The 23315-nt window shown below is 36.2% G+C and overlaps 1 non-coding gene across 1 annotated transcript; it reads right to left on the reverse strand.

Annotated features, from left to right (window-relative positions):
- Positions 1 to 366: 366 nt before the first annotated feature.
- Positions 367 to 473, reverse strand: LOC118757664 (U6 spliceosomal RNA). Its single transcript, XR_004995321.2, has one exon. It is a non-coding gene; the product is annotated as a U6 spliceosomal RNA (small nuclear RNA).
- Between the last annotated feature and the right edge of the window lie 22842 nt (positions 474 to 23315).

Consider the following 23315-nt stretch of genomic DNA (forward strand, 5'->3'; position numbering starts at 1 on the left):
TCTGAGTTCACAGGTTTATTTTATTCTGATTTTTTTTTTTAGGACTTGTACTGTTTCCCACGATTCTATCCTGTGTTGTAAAGTCGCTAGTTAAAAATCAGCTGTCTGTGTGATTGAGAATCTTCTGAACGTAACTCATATTTCTTTAGTGCACATTTTAGAATCTTCATGTTTTTACTGTTTGATGTTTGACTGTAAAGACTCATGCTGAATCTTTTTTATTTGTTTCTGATCATGCCTATTAAGACTTATGTGCTTTTTGTATTTTTATATACCTTTTCCTCCCAATTAAGGAAATTCTGTATTATTATTTCAGTACATATGCCTTCTAATCCACTCTCTCTTTCTACACTTTCAGAGGCTACAATGACACTTATATTAGGCCATGGTTTTCATGTCATCCTGGCGCAGGGGCCATGCTAATCTTCTCTGTATTGTTCCTATTTTAGTTTATGTGCTGCCAAAGCAAGCACAGGCCATGGTTTTCACAGTATATGTAAGTATGTAGTATGTGCTTTTACTCCTATTACTGAATGTAAAACTTAATGTGTAGTTACATGATATTATAAATTCTGTTTGGGCCCAGATTTGAGTCCATGTCAAGATTTAATATAATTATAGAAGATTACCTTGATTGAGATGATACCAAATCCCAATACTCATTAGGTAGTAGACTGGAAAAGCAGCCATGGGCAAGAACATTGATCCCTCAGATAACATGCTATTAGCAATTAGCTGCTTTCTCTGCCATATCCTGGACTGTCTCATCATATAGACTATCTCATCAATAGGCACTTCCCTTGATATATTACATAATACATATTTTAAAAATTAAGTACTGATTTTTAATACCAAAGTAAATTTGAATTTTTAGTTCTACATGGGAGTTAATAAAGAACATTGGAAATATTATATAAGCCTGTATGTATTCACACTCTGTCTTCATAAGAAATCCGAAAATAGTAATACTTACAGGTTTCTATTTATGTATCTAATGCCCTGAATGAAAAAAGAATAATTTTCTCTACTGTGTATCAATCATAATATAGTACGGCATTCAGGTTGAAACACTGAATTGATATCATAATAGCTAATTTAATGTAATGGGAAGCTAATAGTTTTATTTAAATTCCATCACATTTATGCAGAAACCAGGTTAGAATAGGATTTTGATGTTACTTTCTATTTTCACAGATGATATGTTTAAAATGCTAATATAATTTTCCTAATAAATGTGATACATAAGATGTATAATGTGAAGATAAAAAGTCCAATTTCATGTCTCTGCTAAGTTTTATGCTATTGCTTCCTTAGCCTTGTAAGCTGCTCTATACAGTATGTAGAAAAGGACAAATTGCAGGTGTGTGTAATAAAGTGTCAAACAGAATTGAGGCCTGAATTTTACCAGAAGCTAATTCAAAACAAGGCAGTATTTGAAACACACATACACCTGGGCCCTCAAATTGTGTCTGTTTCTACAAAATTGAATCTGAGAACTTTTTCATGGAAACCCGTAAACCAAACCACGTTCTTATAAAAATGCAACATAAAAATTAAGCATCTGTGTATCTGGAATGCATGCTGCCTTTTAACATTAAAATAAAAACTTCAATTGCTTTCAACAGTGAACTGGAAGTAAGTCTTGGCTGTCAGTTTTATGTGTATAGGAACCTTTTACAGGTGGGCTGTTGAATTATCCAGGTACTTAGTTTAAAGTTGAATGTTCAGAATAAATCTTTGAGAAGTGTTAATAAAATATTATGGTTTGGAACTTTGGCTAGGTGACTATTTTGATGTATTTTTAAAAATTTTTCTGAGAGGCAGGAAAGCTTTCCTGTGATTTATTCTTAATTATTTAAATGTATATATAATTAGTAACAAATTCCAGATTGATAATGAGATTGATTTAACATTGGTATAGAACACTTATTTACTTGTTTAAAATATTCATTCCTTGAGAATAAATTTTAATAATTTTATCACAAATCATGAATATGGGGGTAGTAATAAGCAATTCATCGGATTGTGTGCCCTTTCAAATTAGTATTGTTCATTTCTTATACTAGGGGATTTATAAGCATACAATCTTTGTTATAGTAATAGGCAATTATTTTCTTGTTAAGATTTCTAGAAAATTTAAAGAAGTAGGACACTTCAGCGTTTGAAAGCATAACTTTTATGATGAATCAGATAAAAAAGTTCCTGTTAAGGACTAAATGTTTGTATTTCCTCAAATTTTCCATGTTGAAATGTTCACCCTCAGAGACACTGTATACAGAAGTGGTGAATCTGCAAGATAGGAGTGTCATAAATGTGGAGTTCTTATGAATGGAATTACTGCCTTTACTTTAAAGAAACAGGAATGCTTCTTTCCCCTACCCCGTTCTTTATGATCCTCTAAGACAGCACCATCTGCAAAGTAGGATGAGAGTCCTCACCCAACATTAGTGCTACTGGAACTCTAATCTTGGCATTCCAGTTTCCAGAAATGTGAGAACAAAATTTAATCTGTTTATGCCACATGGTCTACATTAAGTTGTTATTAAGAAATCAGATCAGGCACCATGGCCTAATGGCTAAAGTCCTTGCCTCGAACGCGCTGGGATCCCATATAGATGCCAGTTCTAATCCCCCCAGCCCTGCTTCCCATCCAGCTCCCTGTTTGTGGCCTAGGAAAGCAGTGGAGGACAGCCCAAAGCCTTGGGACCCTGCACCCATTTGGGAGACCCAGAAAAACCTCATGGCTCCTGGCTTCAGATCAGCTCAGCTTCTTCAGATCATTTTCTCCTTCTGGCCTTATGGGGAATGAACCAGAGGACAGAAATCTCTGTCTCTCCTTCTCTTTGTAAATCTGCCTTTCCAATAAAAAGTGAAATCTTAAAAGAAGAAAAGTAAAACACCATTCTTTGTAATTTGTAAAAATGAGGATTCGTTTGTTCCTAGAAAGCGAAAGAAAATATTCCTAGCCATGTTATAAATATGATCATTTTAACTTAGAGTCACGTCCTTTTCCTATTCTCTTTAATGCTCAAGGTCAATTTAAAGACAACGTGACCAGAGTGTCTTACCCCAAAGGCATCAGAATTCAAGTTTCTTGAGATAGGGTCCAGATCCACTAAGAACAACCTGAATATTATGTAGAAAAGAATATCACTTATAATTTCAGTGTGTTTAGTAACAATCACCATAGAAACTATAATGATTATGAGTAATCAGAATAATTATCTGAATTGATTTTGTGTCTCAAAGTTTTCTTGAGAGTGGAGTCTTATGTGTTCTGTAAATGTAAGTAAATGTATTTTGATTATTTTACTTTTAAAATGGTATTTCGTATGTTGATGTTAAAATCTATTATAAACTGGATGTACTCAATGATGACTGGTAGGTAACCGTCACGGGCAGCACTGAATCATGGGCCATAATTCATTATAGGGAAAACGTTAGGTAATAGACATAAACGAAGACCCAGATAAGGAAATACATTTATATTAAATGAATTTATTATTTTAAAAAGTTTATTTTCACTGAATTGACAGAAGGGGGGGAGTGAGAGACCATGAGAGAGAAGGATGGAAAGAGTAATGTGCCACAGTTTCACCCCGTCAGTGAACAGTACAATCTGTCCTGGGCCAGTAACTCACAACTCTGTCTTGGTCTCTCAGATGGTTGGTTGAAGCACAGGCACGAAAGCTATCATCTCCTGCCCCTCAGGATGCTTTTGCAGGAAGCTGGACAAGAAGCAAAGTAGCCAGGTCTTGAACCAGCACTCCAATATTTGATGTTGACATCCCAAGCAACGGCTCAACCCACAATAACAGAAGCCTATACCAGGATATAAATGTAATAGTCTACATTAAAGCCAAATTTAGAAATTTTGAGTTCTTCAAAATTAAGAGCTATTTCAATGCTGTTAGGAAAAAGTAATAAGAAAGCAAAATAACATAACTGACCAAATGTAGGCATAACTCTACACATGGAACTTCAAAATGTAGCTCAACTTAATGTCAACTGTAGTTTTATTCCATGGCTTCATACTTATAACTGTAATTCATATGACTAATTTTCTGATGTGATATGAACATCATATATGAAATATTCATCTATATAAACATATATACATATGTAACTTATATCAAAATACCTTAATAAGTCAAACAGTTTTCTGGTAAACAATCATGAAATAAAATCATACTGATAGTAAAGAAAGAAGAAATTTTAACAAAGAAATTTGGCTTAGTACACAGCCTAGAAGTTTAAGCATTTTAAAGTAATTGTGAAAAATATTTTTTCTCTACTATATGAAAAACTATAATTTTTATTTAGTATTTACTACCATGCCTAAAACATAATGTATGGATAAATAAATACAGAAAGTGAATGCCAAGACATTATGGAGTTCTGGATGTTGATCAATGTACTTAGTTCTGGTTCCAGGTGAGTCATTAGTTAGACGTGAAACATTGAGTTTGTGCTTTAATCCTCAAAGTAATGTAGAAATCGGATTAAGCAATCTTTTGACTGATGAAAGTCAGATTCATTAAAATTATAAAATAAGTTAATTTTTTCTTACTTTGCTCTGATTCCTCTATTGCTTGATACCAGCAGCAATATGTGAAATAATCTATCATGCTATCATCAGATGTACAAACACAATAAAAAATTAACATATGGTAACATAATTAACATAATTTATAATGTAAAATAGGCCGAACTTTTGGAATCTTAGAGGAGATCTAATAAACATTAATGTTACTTGTGCTATATACTGCCTCCTATAAAAAGGAATCATTAGTGTAAATGAGGCAGTAACTGGAAGATTGGCTTCCTGCTTTTAGAAAGCGTCTCAACCACTTTAATTTTTATAGGAATGATTATAGCTTATTTAGCGTAACAAGAGAGTTATTTTTTTTGTTTTATTTTTGCTGTCATGTCTGTATTGGCAGTCATCGAATAGGTTGAAAACAAATAACAAGTTGTTACACACTTCTTTTACACTCAGTGGATTTGGTTAAGAAAGATACAGCATTTGGAACATGCATTATTTTCGATTCAGCAGGATTTGTCTCCCTAGATTTCATACTGATGTTTCAATTTTAAGGATAGGCATTTGATCTAATTAGGGAATCAAAGAAGTGGGTACATTGGGAGATATTTAGGCACACAGATTTATTTTTAAACCTAGGAAATACTGAGGAGAGGAGAAGTTTGAAGTGGAAAAGTTAGTTTTTATGATATATTTAGGAGTAAAAGTTCTTCTATGTCCAATGAAGAGGTCCAGAGAATGAATTCTAAAGAAAATTTGGATTTGGAAATGCTGATTTTAGAATGCCCTGTTTGTCTTAATAATTCTTATCTTGACTCAGTGACTTCGTAATACTCCCCTAAGTTTTGTCCTTCACAGTTCCAAAGTTCACTGATTTTACTTTACGTAAACTCTGAATTCCAAAGACTTTCCCACCATTTTCATTGGCTCTGTATCATTAACTTCAGGAAACATGCAGAACCTTTCCAATGCTAAGACTATTGTATAAAAGAAATAGTTTCACGCATGAGTTAAACAAAAGAACATTTGCACTTGTGTCATGAGGCTTACTCTTTACTTCCTGGAATTTTGGTTATCTGAGAATAATAAAATTTGGTAATGTTTTCAATTTTTTTAAAGAAAATTTTTGTAACACTGGTTTAACCAAAAAAAAAAAAAAAAGTCTTTAGTAGAATCCCAGAAAATAGAAGAGATGTTGTGTTAAAGGAAACTGGTAGAGCTCAGCCTTTCATTCTATCTATGCCTCTTGCTGACATTGTGAGCTGTCCACTTTGGGCTCGGTTTGTATTTGACAGAATGAGATTGTGTCAAAGGCCCCCTGTAAAACCTGATTATGATTTTATTAAGATACTGCCTCAGGAAGGAAGTCTGTCTTATGATTCTGCTGGCCCTGAATGAATTTTGACCGTTACCAATTCCAGAGACTGCAGGTGGTAACCTGCCCCTGTGGGAGTACCTGTATTGACAGGAGTAAGAGAAGAGACAGAATCTGACACTCAGAAATGTTATGCTGAGAGCAGAGCAGTTGCTCTGTGATTTGAAACACATGGTACAGAATACACAGGATGGAAAAACCACACACTGATAATTCAGATTTCACAGTGCAGCATTTTTGCATCTCTTATTTATAACCAACAGCAAAGGAACTAATCTTCATTAGCATTTTTTGAAAAACAGAAATTAACAATTTACACATTTTATCATTCTTACTGCTTTTAATTGTGCAAAATGAATGTTAATGATTGCTAAGCATTATCTTCTCCAAACTATTTTTTGAAGGATTTATTTTCATTGGAAAGGCAGATTTACAGAAAAAAGGAGACACAGAGAAAGATCGTCTACCCGCTGGTTCATTCCCCAATTCTTCACAATTGCCAGAGCTGAGCCGATCCAAAGCCAAAAGAGAGAAGCCCCATCCAGATCTCCCACACATCTTCAGGGTCCCAAGGACTTGAAACATCCTCTATTGCTTTGTTTTCCCAGGCCACAAGCAGGGAGCTGGATGGCAAGTGGAGCAGCCAGGACACTAACCAGTGCCCATATGGGATCCTGGCATGTGCAATGCGAGAATTAGCTAATTGAGCCATTGCGCAGGCCCCTTTTTGCCAAACTTTAAAGACTACAACTTGGGATATATTTTTGCATTTTCTTTAGCGATCACAAGTTATTCCTGTAAGTCATGGTGTTTTTGTTACGTTACAGATAGGAAGGCTAATCTATAGATGTTAATGATGTTTCACATGACTGAAGTGTAATGATTTTTCAACTTCATTTTTCTTCTCATTTTAATTAGACATATCATGATGGTTAATTGATATATCTAATAGACACACAGTTGTATGTAACTATTTTTCAGTCCTACCTGTAATAAAAGACTATCATTTTTAAAGACTTTGGCATCAAGTAGTGGTTGTTTGCTTCTAATTCATTCTATACAACTTATGAACACCTAATATATCTTGGGAATTGCTTCATGCTTCAGACTTTTGCTTTACCTTTAATCAACAGAAAAACACCAAAACAAAAACTAGATAAAAACAGGTAAAACTTTGAGTATATTAGAAACTTGTGCTATTTTAGAAAAAGGAAAGTTAATAGAGGGTAACAGATATGCTGAATATTGGGTGTGGGGATGATGATGAAAGAGGGGAGGCTGCAATACAAATGGGTCTCATTAAAATGGTAACTTGAGGCAAATATTTAAAAGAAGTAAGGGGATTAGTCATGTAGTAATATGGGAAAAGAGCCTTCCAGGCAGCAGGGAACTTCGCAAGGACCTCATTTGGGGAGCGATTTTTTTGGATGGGGGAATAGCAGAAAACGAGGTCAGAGGGAGGGCAGAAGACATAGCATGAAAAACCTTGTAACTGATTTTAAGAACTTCAGTTTTACTCAGTTTGTAATGCAAATATATATCCTTTCATCGAAGCTGATGTCTTAGCATTCTGAAGCTCACTGAATTCTCTGATTCTCTAATAATGAGGTCGGCCCCTGATAATCCATAAATAGGTTTATAACACTTATTTGAAACAATGTGTTTTTAATTGTCTTGAATTTCTTGGCCATCCATTATGATCAGATGTAGCCTATATAATATCACTGACAATTATAGCTGAACCAATGTAATATCCTATCAAATTTTAGAGATTATTTCTTTGGACTATTCTATGACAAGAGACCTTTCCTTGCATTCCTCTTTGAGGTGCATATTTTCTATTATGACAAGGAGTTAGCGCTATTGTTTCAAACACTTCTATATATTTGGGATGTGCCACTCTGACAGTTCTCAATTGAAGTCAAGCATAATGAAACAAGCAATCTCCAAGATTTCAAGCATATCTCGACCAATTATGTACTCTCTAGATGAGGAAATAACTACAAATTTGTCCATAAACATAGATGCCAATGTTATCCTGACCTGGCAGGGACCCAGTTTATTATGCAGCATCCATATGAGCCCACTCTAAGAAGGCGATCAAGGAAATGATGTCTATCCCCAGGCATCACTGGCAGCTTGATGGGTACCAGGTTATAACTAGGTAAGAGTAACAAATTCTAGAATTTTATGGCATTGTAAAGTGAAAACAGCTCTTACAAATTTACTATGCATTTCTTCATGAAAACTAGAAAATAAATTTTATTATTTTCATTGCAATTAAATCTATAATTCTTGAAAGGATACATACATCTACTGTAGATGAACATCACACAGACAACAAAATAGTGCATAGTACACCCAAAACAAGTACAAGTTTTTTATCTGTGAAAACCTTTAGGGCCCAGCACAGTAGCCCAGTGGCTAAAGTCCTGACCTTGTACTTGCACGTCTACCAGGACCCTGTATGACTGCCGGATCTAATCCCGGCAGCCCTGCTTCCCATCCAGCTCCTTGTTTGTGGCCTGGGAAAAGCAGCAGAGGATGGCCCAAGGAATTGGGATCCTGGACACACGTGGCAAACCCGGAAGAGGCTCCTGGCTCCTGTCTTCAGATTGGCACAGTTCCAGCCCTTGTGGCTGCTTGTGGAGTGAATCAGCAGATGGAAGATCTTCCTCTCTGTCTCTCCTCTTCTTTGTATATCGGACTTTTCAATGAAAATTTAAAAAAATCTTTAAAAAAACATTTACAGAAAAAAAATTTTAAATAAACCTATATCCAGCAGTTGATAAAATGATTCAATTTTGCTTTCCTTATGATTTGTGACATTCTCACTGTAAGCTCTCAGAATTTATTTATTCTATACACTTCATAGTATTGCTGAATCTTAAAAAAAGGTAAAAGATAAAAACTGTCTTTTTTTGTTGTTAATATTGTCACTGGTTTCTTTATCTCAGAAATGGCTCAGTTCCAGGACCACAATAGAATCTTGACTATCCATAAAATCAACTTGCCTTAAAATCGCGTTTATGTGCTTACTGGCACTTGTGGCTGCCTAGTTTCCTTGGCCTATGTTCTGCCAAGTATGTCCATTGCTCTCCACGGTCAAGATTGCCTTTCTGCCCTCAGATTCTTCTGAATGGAAGCCGTCTTTAACACCATTGTGCCTGCCTTGCTTTAAAACTGAGTGTGACCATCTGGCCTCTATTCAGGCAGGATGCTATCGTCATCACTGCTACCAATGACCTCAAGGGAATAACTACAACTTTAGTATCTACAAGGGACAACTGAATTTCTTTGGAAAACAACATATTCTTAGGCAGCTCATAGATAATTGGCAGGACATATCTGGTATATGGGGAATATGTCTTCTACCATGGACACTACTGTGAAGCTTTTAATCATTTGCTACAACTTTTCTGCAATTCACACCCTACTTAATGTGGATATTGTTTATAGCATGCTACCAACTTCCAACTTCCAACTTTCAACCTGGCATCTAAAGATTTTCTTCATTTTTCCAAGCTCTGTGCCAGTCAAATTCTCTATCATGGAAGAGTTCCCATAAAAGTAAATTATGACAATTCTCCATTGTATAATCTTCTCTTTTAAATCCATCATTTTATTTCCATAATTACATGCCATGTTTCTTCTGTCATGTTTCTGTAGTCCTCAATTCCTATAATTCTTATTATTCTTTTATCATCAAAGCGCCAGCTATCCCTAGGAAATGGTACAACTTAACCCTAGTTACCAGTCTGGTCAAAATGGAGGAGGTAGGGCCTGGTGGCGTGGCCTAGCGGCTAAAGTCCTCGCCTTGAACACCCCGGGATCCCATATGGGCGCAGGTTCTAATCCTGGCAGCTCCACTTCCCATCCAGCTCCCTGCTTGTGGCCTGGGAAAGCAGTTGAGGACGGCCCAATGCATTGGGACCCTGCACCCGCGTGGGAGACCTGGAAGAGGTTCCTGGTTCCCGGCATCGGATCGGCGCAGCACTGGCTGTTGTGCTCACTTGGGGAGTGAATCATTGGATGGAAGATCTTCCTCTCTGTATATCTGACTTTGTAATAAAATAAATAAATCTTTAAAAAAATGGAGGAGGTATATCCTGTGGACATCACATTTAATTGTCTTTGAAGGCAGGGAATCTTGCATTATTTTTTTTTTTTAAGATTTTTTTTTATTATTAGCGGAAAGCCAGATATACAGAGAGGAGGAGGGACAGAGAGGAAGATCTTCCAGCCGATGATTCACTCCCCAAGTGAGCCGCAGCGGGCCGGTGCTGCGCCTATCCGATGCCGGGAACCAGGAACCTCTTCCAGGTCTCCCATGCGGGTGCAGGGTCCCAATGCATTGGGCCGTCCTCGACTGCTTTCCCAGGCCACAAGCAGGGAGCTGGATGGGAAGTGGAGCTGCCGGGATTAGAACCAGCGCCCATATGGGATCCCGGGGCGTTCAAGGCGAGGACATTAGCCGCTAGGCCACGCCACCGGGCCCCAATCTTGTATTATTTTTAAACAAGCTCTGATCATGGCATTATATCTTCAAGTTTTCTTACGCTTTGTGTCAGATGTGCAAATCCCAAGTCTCAGGTTTCTTTCTTTAATTATTGCTTGGAATGAAAATTAAACCTTCCCTGCAGCCTTGCTACCCTGCTAAGTATATCTGGAGCTGAATTCTCAGTTCTATGTGCTCTTGAACTACAGATTAGAACTTCTTTATAAAATGCCAAGTCCTCTGCTGTTCATACTTATGTTTAACTGAGCAATTAATCACCCTTAGTCTTTCTTCTTTTTTCCCTGTAATTCATTAACAAAACTCAGAACCTCCATCTAGTTTTGCTGTCCTTTAGAGTTAGCACTTTGTCTACAGCTCTGACTGATAGCATGATCTTCAAAAAAATCATGAAAACAATGTATACTGTGTAAAGACTTGTCAAATTCTTCAATTTCTTTGCATCAAAATAAGTATCATCTTTTTCGAGTTTTCTGTAAACTAGTTTTCTGTTTCGGAGTTTCTTCCTGTATGCTTGTATGCTAGGCCACATTCAATCCGCTTTACTAAGATCCTTGCATATCTGTACAATGTATAACAAAAGCACCACAAGAGTTTGCCAGGGAATGTTCTTGTATTTATCAACACTGGTAGCATTCTCACTGTAAGCCAGCCAGCAGGAGATTCAGCTTCAAAATCACATTTCACAGTCTGCTTCCTACAACTACACTTAGGGTGATTTTTATTCAGTTGAATTCTCTAATACAGAAAATCGAAACATATTCAACTTAGTTTGAGTACTGTGATAGAAGTACTATAGAAGTACTATGGAGTAAGGGAAGCAAGAAAAGACAGATGTAGGACTTAAAATATGATTAAATTGCAATAGGAGTTTCTCACTAAGAATTCCAAATCTCAAGTGGACCCTCAGAATTAGACAAAATTCAGGGCCAGAACATTGAGCCTTTATATCCCCAAATTTATTATTATTTTTTAAATTACCTTTGTATTTATGGCCACAAGTTGATAACATCAGCTTCGATCCATTCAGATGAGAAAAATCCCTGGATTTTCTGCGTGCTGCAAACAGCCAATGTTCCTAGCGTCTAGGGGAGAATCTCTCACTACATATAAGGATGTCTTTGCAGCAAATATGGGATCCAGTGCATCAGCAGAGAATTGGAAAGTTGTGAGTGAAGTAGATCGGGGGAGGCGACAATTTAGCTTCAGATACATCAAATTAAGAAATGTTGTTGACTGTTTGTCTTACGGCTTAAGTAGGCAGTTCTGTGAGTCTGGGGCTTAAGAGAGAAATCTTGTTCTCGAAACATAATTCAATCCAATTTCCCATGTGTGTACAGCCAGTATAAAAATGTTAATGGTTAAAATAATTATTTAAACTTGCAAACTGTCAACTATTGTATGTCCATGTGTGTGTTATTCAGCATTTCTACATTGCCAGACTGCCTAATGTTCTGAATGTGAGGAGTTAGACGGGATAATAGGCACTTACCAACTCTGACACCTGGTAAAGTTACCTTTTAAAATGTAAAATCCTGCTTCCCCCCATTTCTAACCCTTCCTAGAGCGCAGAATCAACATATCATTTCCCATTTCTTAGAACTGTTATCATAACTGCTTTCAATATCCTGTAATATTATGTTTTTTTCCTGCTGTTTCCCAGTATTTTATTCCAAGTCCTTGTTTAAAAAACAAAACAAACAAACAAAAGCAACAACAAAAAAGCTAATCTTTTTTGTTTCTGTGCTTCTTAAGCATTTCTCAGTTTCTCCTATGTAATTCCTTTGCAAGTGCCAACTCAGGCCAATACTAGGAATCTGTATGCTTTTAGTCTCAAAACACAAAAGCTTGTGAGCCTAGAATTCTGAATAAAAATAATTTCAGTGGGGAAAAAAAAAGAAACAGAAGAAAGAAAAAGAAAACATATGGTAAATGTGATCTAGGTTTTGGCCTAAAATGTATTTCCTAGGTTCTTTACCATTGCATGTCAAATACAGGCAGCAACATGGCTTAAGAAAATGGTAGGCTTTATTCAGATATACATGGGCCAAGTTCACAAATAGTGAGCCTGAAAGGGAAACAGGCTGCAGGAACTGCTACCTGATGTCCTCCCGGTCTGAGGAAGGCAAGAGAGAGAGGGAGATGAAGAGCAAGTGCTGAAGCAAGCATGGGACAAGGCGCACGGAGAGGCACGCGATGCTGCTTTAGGATGCAGGTAACTTTCAGATGCTTAGGAATTGAACAAGAGTTCGCTATAAGTCAACATATTTGCATATCAAACTTCTTATTTAGTATTTTTTCATATGTTTTCAGATATTTTATTATGTACATGCTAGAAGCTAAGTCTCAGCCAGAACAGCCAAATCCTTTGTTTTCCATTAAGCAAAGTGAGACTTATTAAATCAGAAACTTCCTGTCCCAGTGGTCAGGAGGGGGCTTTTAAGAAAAAAAAAATGCACAAAACTCTATGAGTATTTTTTAAGTACAATTTTGGGTAAAATATTAGAACAGCAGCTATCAATTAATCAGAGGGTAGGAGTACAGAATCTTGTCTAGCCTCCTTAAAACAAAAAGGCATCAGAAGGCTGTGATTGGTAAATTCTTTTTTATTCTCATAATAAACTGAAAGCTCAGGAGGGTGAAAATCACCTTTCTATCGTCATGATAAAACTGAAACTCAGAATAATGGAGAGGACCTCACCCAACCGCTTATCAGCTGCTATTGTGAGGAGTCAGAGAGGATAACAGGCAGTTAAGGTCTGTGGTCACTAGTGAAGTTAACTTTGTAAAGTAAATAATTTTGCTTCTCCCCATTGCTTACCCTTCCAAGAATGCTTGTCCCTATCTTCACCCCTGGACACTTGAGGGAGAACAATAGACAGGATCAACACCAATTCCTGTTTCTTAGAGTGGTTGCTGTGACAAAAACAAGACAACATATAACCTAAACAGATTCCCATCTCTGAGTTACTGTCAAGAAGGTGCTTGAGGTTTCAGCTTATCAGGATGGGAGGAGGAAGCCACCAGACATACTTTTAAGATATCCATTCTGTCTTGAGCAAAAAGTTTTTTCTCTCTCGAACCTTTTTGCCCCTTCCTGAGATGGTGCAATAAAGACACCACTTCCACCATTTTTTCAGGCTTTTCCCTGGAATCCCCTCCTGTCACTGTGGCAGGAAGTTTCTCTCTCACTTTCTTAAATAAATCCTGCTTTGCACACTAGTGTTGTCCATATGAAAATTCTTCTTTTGTGCAAGGCATGAAATGAGGCTGCCATGGTCTTTTCATGTTGAATTCATTCAACAACCTAGTGGGATTGCCACTTTGAACTTGTTAAGTAAAGCCTTGAAGGGGGAAGCATGCCTCTTTTGCACTTTCAAAAGTCCTCCTCCTTTTCTCATTCTACCAGTGATATGAAGGGCTCTGCCTATTAGTCCGTCTTACTCTTCACATACCCTCCCCAGAAGGAATGGACCCCAAGTGCTGCCAGGGATTTGGAGTGACTGCCACTCTGGCTGCATCTTTGAGGTTATTCTGAGGGTCAATCTGAGGTTGATACAAAGGTCAATCTAAAAGTGCCAAGTTCAGTGTGGACTTTCTTGGGGACATTGTATAAAGTACCATCTGGAAGGTGAAATGAAACTAATATGGTGGACAATGTTGCAACAAGCTGCTTAACTGACTGTACCAGCCCCTGTAGTTTACCCATTTTAAAGAATATATTTTATCCGATTTAAGATTTAATTTAAGACTACTATACTTTGAATGTGGGAATCTGACAGTTCTTTCTAAAAATTATGTAACTATCATTCAATAAAATTGGCTTGTTCCTAAATATACATAATGAAAGGAATCCAAGCAAAATTTTCACGGGTCATTTCAAAAGTTATTCATCTTCCATTTATAAAAATACTTGAGCTTACAGCTTAAATAATAAACCTACCAGTCATGGATCAATGAATTTTCAGGAAATGAAACCATAAAAATGAAATCTGCATGATCTATAAAGTGATAATTACTATTACAAAATGGGAGGGTATCATGAAACTGAAACTTATTTGAATATATTGCAATTGTACTGTAAACGTTATACTAATGCAATGATGCTGAGAACAGAAAACTGGCACTGCATTACTTATAAAATGTAGCTAGCATGAAAATCACATAAAATATGTTATAAATATGGAGAAAATTTACATTAAAAATAGACTAGACTGGTATATATGGGAGGTGAATTAAGTGTTTCAGAAATCTGAGAATTGGGTTTAAAAAAAATCAAACTCAAAAAAGCATTAATAAGTACTTTTGACAAACTGACATTACAAAACTATATTTAAATATAGAACATTAGCGGTATTTAATGAGTGGGTGATTGCTAAAAATCTGGTATAGAATTATGTTTTATAAACCAAAAACATTGTCTCAAAATTGAGTAGCTAAGAAATTTTGCTAGGACAGTGATGTAAAAATCTCTTTCTATGACCTTTTAAGAAAGAGAAATTCTGAAAATCAAAAATGAGGGGAAAAAGAATGAACATATTCTTTTTGTAAGTTAAGATATTCCATTAAAAAAAACCACGCTTTTGCTCATAAGTGCATTTATTCCCATGAGTCCTCTGAGTATTTACCTTTGGCAATTATGACTTCTTTAATGAGTGGAAACCAACATGATTTCAGAAGGCACAGAGTCAAAAGAAGGAGACAGACTTCTAAATAAACAATTGAAACAAAAGCACTAATGGCTTGTGAGATAATCTATAATGCAGGCAGAAACTGCTCTCTCTGTGCATTTATAAAGATTTATTCTATTTGTATAGATCATTAATGACTCTTTAGAGGTAGAGAATGATTTGAACTAGTTTCAAAGGACAGAGTGAAAAAATGAAAACTTAAACTAGAAAAAAAAGAGAGCTGCAGATAGAACATTTATAAAGGGAGAAACTGGGAAATAACCATAGGCATAATTGTAAATCCTTTATGCCTGTTACTTGAACTATTAGAGGAATACTCTTGTGGCTCCAATTCCAGCTTGATCTATGCTTCAAAGGGAAATATTTTAAAGCTATCCAGTAATGACCAATTTTCTATTCAACCCGCTTTTCCCATATTTAAGGAGCACTGCTTATGGAAGAAAGCAAGAGATAATGCTATGTCCTTCCTATAGCAAAGCTACCTCCAGGAAAATTAATACTTCATTTTATATCAGAAAAATTCAACAAATATTGAGGTCTCTGATTGTATATGACCCCCATGTAGTAATGGCTAGGTTTGTGATGGACTCTAAAGATATCCCTACTACCTAGAATGAATTACTCAGGAATATGTTGTTTCGGTTTGTGAATTAGACCATCGAAAATTATGTCTCTTTTTTCTGAAGATTAACACATATTTTTGTCACACTGACTGATAAAAGGGAGGCTTTAAAATCTGCTTTGACTTAAAAGAAGGTATAGGCATTTTTTTGTAAAGGTGAATAATATTGAGGTTAATCTGCTCAATTTTGGTTTCGATAAAGCCAGTCCTTGACCATTATTTATTTAATGTTCCTTTTTTTCAGTGCAATTACACAGAAAAATGAATAAACAAAAAAACTCTGCAGAAGAAAACTTTGAATTCAGTTTTGAATATAGTGGTATTTGGATGTTTAATGAATGTTTCTTATAAATACCTCGTTTAATGACAGATATAAATAAAATGGCCATTTCATAACATGATTTGAACTATGGTATATATCTGAGTTAACTATTCATACATTGGATATCTTATTTTGTTAGTTAAGGTAATATACATGGAAGTCAAATGCAAGATAATATTCTGCTGTTTTAAAATGGATATAAGTCCTAAGAGAGTGTATGTTATAAAAAAGTTAGTTATTAAACATAACTAAATCCTTTTTATTTTGGCTGCTACATTTGGTTCATTTTTATCACTTAGGTCAAAATACTTAGCTTATTGAGAAGCACTTAATAATTCAGACGCAGTAGAGAAAGTGATAATTTATCAACCAAAATGACATCAAAATGAGACAAATTTCAAAGATACATGAAAAGCACTGTATCTTTCGGTATCTGGAAGGAAATAGATGGTATATCTTAACTGAGTAATTTTTAAAGTGTTTAATGGAGAATTCATGGAAACTGTAAGAGATATTAACCACAGAGTTAGTAAATCTGGGGTCTACCAATCCTCGTAATGCTAAAGGGGAGGATATAGTCTTCAGATTTCACAGTAAAAGATGTGTGGAAGGGGTATCAATGGATTAAAGCTATAGTATTCCTTACTAAGGATTCATCCAGCCTTTGGCAACTGCATTGAAAACTAGGGTTGAGATGTCAATGAGCTAATCATGGGTTGTGGTTAGGACTTGCCTTTTTTTTTTTTTTTTTTTTAAATAACATACTGGTTACGCAAAACTATGTCAATTCCATACTGTTGCAAATTGCTGTTGATGTTATATTGGGATTCTTAATTGACTGGGATGATATTCTACCAGCTCTAACTTTGGACCAGAAATGGTCTCCCCAAGAAACTGTTCAACCCATCTGGACAATAAGTAGCTGGACTCTATGCTTGGTATATGTTTGCAAGGAAAGAATCTTGATTGAATTTGAACTGTAATGCTGCATCAAGGTGGAGGAATCCACCAGGGGGGAGGGGGAGGGGTGGGGGGATTCCCAGAGCCCATGAAACTGTCACATAATGCAAAATAATTAATAAAAATATATATAAAAAAAGAAAGAAAGCAGACTACATAATTAAGCTACCTGTCTTCTTTTAGTTTACATCAGTGGGCAACCCCAGCTGTGCATTTGAAGGTGAAAAGATTTTGAAACTGAACCCCCATATAGTACAAGCAGGATTCAAGCTCCCATATATGTAAGAACAGGATGACCCTGCCTGCCCTTTATCAAATGGAATTCACTGATGTACAGAAGTGATCCAACTGACCTTACAAGTTTCTAATCACTGGACTCAAGAAGTCACCTGCTTCCGTGCTGATAAGAACCCTAATGGCCAGTATTGTCTTCTTGGTTTCATCAGGAGTGGTTCCTGGAGAATACGCAACTACATTCATGAAATCTTTAAAAAGGCTGGAACCCATCTGATCATCACAAATTTCCTAAGGATCATGGCATCACTGATCAAAGGCAAGGTCACAAACTTCACTGGCCAACCGGGACCCTTGCTCACATGCACTTCTTCTCAGCCCTAATTTCATTTCTTTTCTTTTCTTTTCTTTTCTTTTCTTTTCTTTTCTTTCCTTTTCTTTTCTTTTCTCTTCTTTTCTTTTCTTTTTTTTTCTTTTCTTTCCTTTCCTTTCAAATTTTACTTCTTTTTATTATTATCATTTTATGATACAGTTCCATAGGCCTTAGGATTTCCCTTATCCCCTCCCCAGTTTCCTACCTCCTCACTGAGTTCCCCTTTATCATTACAACAGCATAATTCTTTATACACAGGCATATGTCCATCATTGCGGGCATGGAAAATGGCAGAAAGTACAACATCCTTTGTCAAGACAGGGTAAACAGTTTTATTGGGAGTTCATCTTTGATCTGGAAGTAAGGATGCGTACTGCATTGTAACCTTATCTCTGGATATGATAGTCTCCATTATACAGTTACTATACATCCCTTTAAATGAAAACACACAATACAAAATCAACAACAGGAGGAAAAATAGAAATTTACAATGCCATGAAGCTAAACAACTTGCTACTGAATAACTAATGTGTTGCTAAAGAAATGAAAAAGAAAACCAAGAACTTTCTTGAGAAAATGATGTTACTGTATGATCTGTGAGTTATTGAAGCATTTAATCAGAAGAAAGTGTTTTGAAGAGATGAAACTAAAAAAAAAATCAAAATCTATGAGATATAGTTTCTGCTGATCTTTGTTGGTGAAATGTGTCTGCTGTAGACAACAAATAGATGGCTTTTGTTTTTTAATCTAGTCTACTCATCCATGATATTTAATTGATGAGTTTAAGCCATTTACATTCAGGGTTAATATGAATGGGTGGTAATTTAGTCTTGTCATTTTAGCAATGGGTTGTTCACTGATTTAGTCTTCTGTTGGTATTTTACTGGGATGTTCTTTGCATTTATCTTTGGTTTTGGTGGACACTATTCCATCTCCCTGGCGAAAGAACATCTTTAAGTATCATTGGTAGGGCAGGTTTAAAAGAGGCATATTTTTGTAACTTTACTGTGGAAGAATTTTATTTCATATTCAAAGACAAAGAAAAGTTTCGCTGGGTATGTTATCTTGGGCCGATAATTTTTTGCTTTTAGAATCTGGAATGTGTCACTCCATTCTCTTCTTGCCTGTAGAGGTTCTTGTGAGAGGTCTCTTGTGAGTTTAATTGGCATTCATTTATATGTCAGTTGATTTTTTTCATGTGCCATAGTTGATATTATTTTCCTGTGAGACCAGTGCAATGCACTGAGCTCTGAGTCCTTGCCAAGGTCAGCATATGCACAGCTCACTGTTATCCCTGCAGTCTTCTTAAAGTTTTTCCACACTGTACAAGATGGGGCCTGGTATGCCACTACTAGAGTTCTGGATCTGTGGGCCATCAGGTCTGAGGGCTGAGGGCCACCCGGACCTATCTTGGGTGGCAACTGTAGGATGCCATGTTGTTGTAGCCTGCTGAGCCTGTAATGAGTTCACTCCCCCACTCAGTGCATGCTCATTAACGTCCATAACACTTGCCTCCTTAAACAAAATGGGGCCTGATATAATTCCAGGAGACGGACTGGGCTGTGAAATTCATTCTGTTCCTATACTGCCCATCTGAGATCTGCCACTCTGTCTCTTCTCCTGGTCAAATCAAACAGACCAGTGGGATGGGCTGCTCTTTGTCTGGGCTCACCTCCTGAGCTCCCAGTGAAAGTCCCTTCCCACCTGGTTGCTAGGAAGATTTTTTTATACTTTTTATTTTTCATGATACATTTCCAAAGGCTCAGGGCTTTTCCCTTCCACCCTCCCCAATTCTCCCCCAACACAAACTATTTTCCCCTATATTATTATGACAGTAGAGTCCTTCAGCAACAGTCACAAATCCACCATTCTGCTGGTCAAGCATATCGTGACATTGTAGGTATAGACAATGGTAGAAAATCTAGCATCCTATTGTCAAGATATAATTAAGAGTTTCATTGGGGGTTCATCATTTGGGAGGGGGCAGTAGAAATGTATACTGCACTGTGTCTTCATTTCTTCATATGCTAGTTTCCTTATAGAGTTCTTCTAGAGGAATATATATATATATATATATATATATATATATATATATACACACACATGTTTACCTATTTTAAGTAGAGATGTAAGTAACATGGATTATGTGCCAAGGTAAAAACCTCATTGGAACTCAGATTTACTAATGCAATTTCATCTCAGCAGTAAATAGTCCACAGATCATTTAAATGACAAGTTTTGAAATGAAGTCATTTTTTCCCCCTTTCACTCTAAACTTCACAAACTCTATAGGAAGTAGATATTAGTATTTCCACTTACAGGTCAAGAAGCTTTTAAAAAGCCACATATCTACTGAGTGAAATAATGTAGATTAAGACTTAGATAGCTAGCTTCAAGAGCTTTACTTACCATGAAAAGAGCAAGATACAAAGTTTAAATTCAAAAGATTTTGTTTAATTTTGACACAAAAATATTATGCTTTTGGGCCCGGCGGCATGGCCTAGCGGCTAAAGTCCTCGCCTTGAAAGCCCCGGGATCCCATATGGGCGCCGGTTCTAATCCCAGCAGCTCCACTTCCCATCCAGCTCCCTGCTTGTGGCCTGGGAAAGCAGTCGAGGACGGCCCAAGGCCTTGGGACCCTGCACCCGCGTAGGAGACCCGGAAGAGGTTCCAGGTTCCCGGCTCCGGATTGGCGCAGCACTGGCTGTTGTGCTCACTTGGGGAGTGAATCATTGGACAGAAGATCTTCCTCTCTGTCTCTCCTCTCTGTATATCTGACATTGTAATAAAAAAATAAATCTTTAAAAAATATTATGCTTTCATATATACACAGTCTGAGGATTCAAAAAAGAGACAAATTAAAGGACTTTCAGTTAATTTTTTCCTCTAAGTTACGCCAAATGTTAATTATAACAATGGAAACATGTAGCTGGGATATGAACTGGCACCTATATGGGATCTCGACCAATGCAAGGTGAGGACTTCGGCCACTAGGCTACTGTGCTGGGTCCAGATTTGAAATTTCATTATATAATATGAATAAAGAGAAAAATACCTGGTATTCTTACAGAAATGTATTTATAATTCCAAGAAAAATTACCTTAAGACATATATCCACATATTCCTCAAATATAACAAAAAACATTAACATTTCATTTATAAGTACACATCAATAAAATATACCTATAAATATTTACTCAAACAAGTAAAGTCAGCATCAGCACAAAGCTTGTAAGTGAATGTTAGTGGCATCTACATTCATTATAGATTTAAAAAGGAAAAAGCAAAAAACACTACAATGGCTTGTAAAGATGAAGACTGATGAATTGAGTATTTTTGTATAATAAAGAAAGAATAGTCAACAAATGGCTTCCTTCACTTCTATCACATCAGAAATTTGAGGAGTTCCCCAAATCACTGTTTTGTCAGTTTACCAGATGGACTCATTGGCTTAATTAGAAACCACTACTACCACAGTTTTGCTCATTAGTGGAGAAGAGCAATTCAAACTAGTCAAAGGAAAAAGTCACAGGTTCAAAGTGTAAGACAGTTATTAGACAGGGAACTTATTTTGTCCTGTCCCCTTGAAGTCATGGAAAGCATCACTTTACCAGTTTTGATATGTGGTAGCCACATGGAGAATCACTAACCAATGAAGCTCATTCAAGGTCTTATGCCCTGATTTTTCACCGGGACTATAAATTCTGCTAAGGTGGCTGACCTTTACTCATTACCCCGTCTGAAGACTTAGCTGATATAGGTAGTTTTTCCAGTTCCTAAAGATTCAGAACTGACACAATATGTTTTAAAATTTCTGTTAAAAAGTGTTAATTTTTGGGCCCGGCAGCGTGGCCTAGTGGCTAAAGTCCTCTCCCTGAACGCACCGGGATCCCATATGGGCGCTGGTTCTAATCCCTGCAGCTCCACTTCCCATCCAGCTCCCTGCTTGTGGCCTGGGAAAGCAGTCGAGGACGGCCCAAGGCCTTGGGCTCCTGCACCCGTGTGGGAACCTGGAGGAGGTTCCTGGTTCCTGGTTCCTGGCTTCGGATTGGCGCAGCGCCGGTCGTTGCGGCTCACTTGGGGAGTGAATCATCGGATGGAAGATCTTCCTCTCTGTCTCTCCTCCTCTATGTATATCTGCCTTTCCAATAAAAATAAATACATCTTTAAAAAAAAGTGTTAATTGATTATCTGTTAAGTAAAGTCTGTGTGAAAAAAAAGATATCCCTGTAAAACAATACATGCCAGTGGCTTAGGTATCACCTTCTGGTATCAAAGGTAAAGGTCAGGGGTTAATTTTTTGCTGCATAAATAAAGGAAGTAAATTTCTATTACATGTTACAACATGATTGTATCTGAGATCATTTTATTTAATTAAAATAGTTAGGTAATAAAGTATTTTATGCATTTAAAACAGAAAAAGGTAATCTGTGCTGATAGAACTCATAAGAATCATTATTAATGGCATTAAAGGTTTATACAAAAGGCAAAGCCTCTTTAAGAGTGATGTACAATTTTCTATAGTTCATCACAGCTATTTATCACAAAGGTATAGAGTGTATATATTTTTCAATATTTGGATTGCATAAATGGTCCAAATGTAAACTTCTTCCCAATTAAAAAATAATGGCCACATATAAGTTTAATGCTAAATCTGCATGGTGTAACTGTAGTGACAATGGAAGAATACATTAAAATTATCTCCATTCCCAGAAACAAACAGGCAAATTTATGATGGTGAAATAATAATTCTAGGTCATATTAAAATGTACACTGGTGCTTCTAAAGACTGATCTGATCCATTTTAACTATACTAGCATATATTTAGTCCTTTCCTTTTCCTATAATGACAGTGAGTCAAAATTAAGTCTCATTTTCAACCATTCCTTTCTAAAGCATTACTAAATTGGTTTCTTAAACACAACATATTCACACTGATTTAAACATTACAATTAGAGACAATTATTTCCAGTACAATATAACTTTAACCATTTTATGACTATAAGTTATAAGAAAATTCTGATTCTAATAATCATAACATAGGAGTACCAGTCATAATGTTATTTTCAAAATAACATTGATGTGAAAAAAGCACACATTACTTTATATATTTCAAATGCCTGGGCATGCAGTAGTTTTCATTTGTTTTAAGTAAGCTCTGATTTCAGATACTGTTCTTATTTCTTAAAAATTAATATCCTATGGCAGTGTGGTTTAACTGAAAAAGATACAGCTTTCATTTGTGTGATTTACATATTTTTCTTATTGTCAATAGGAATAAACTCAGAGATCTCAGAATATGACAGTTTCAATAATTGCGCTAATATCTCCCAGTCTTCTTTACAAACCAATTAAGTGATATGTATATAACAAACTATTTAATGAAAACTTCATTTGTGGAACTAGTATCTTTTTATACCAAATCAATATTTATTCCTATATGCTTCCAAATAGCTTGTGCATATACTTCCAACTATACAACAAATTTTATGTATCAGAAGTTCGTTAGATATCCCACGAAAAATGAGAGTGGCGACAAAGTCGTCGATCTATCGCTAAGACTTGAAAAACAAGGTTCTTTGTGATAACATAAAAAATTCAATTTTAATACAGTAAAGGAGTCAATGAAATAAGCAACATCTTTTTGATGAAATGATTTTATGGTGGTATTGAATAAAG

The sequence above is a fragment of the Ochotona princeps genome, chromosome 15 (genome assembly GCF_030435755.1).
Source record: "Ochotona princeps isolate mOchPri1 chromosome 15, mOchPri1.hap1, whole genome shotgun sequence".
NCBI lineage: Eukaryota > Metazoa > Chordata > Mammalia > Lagomorpha > Ochotonidae > Ochotona > Ochotona princeps.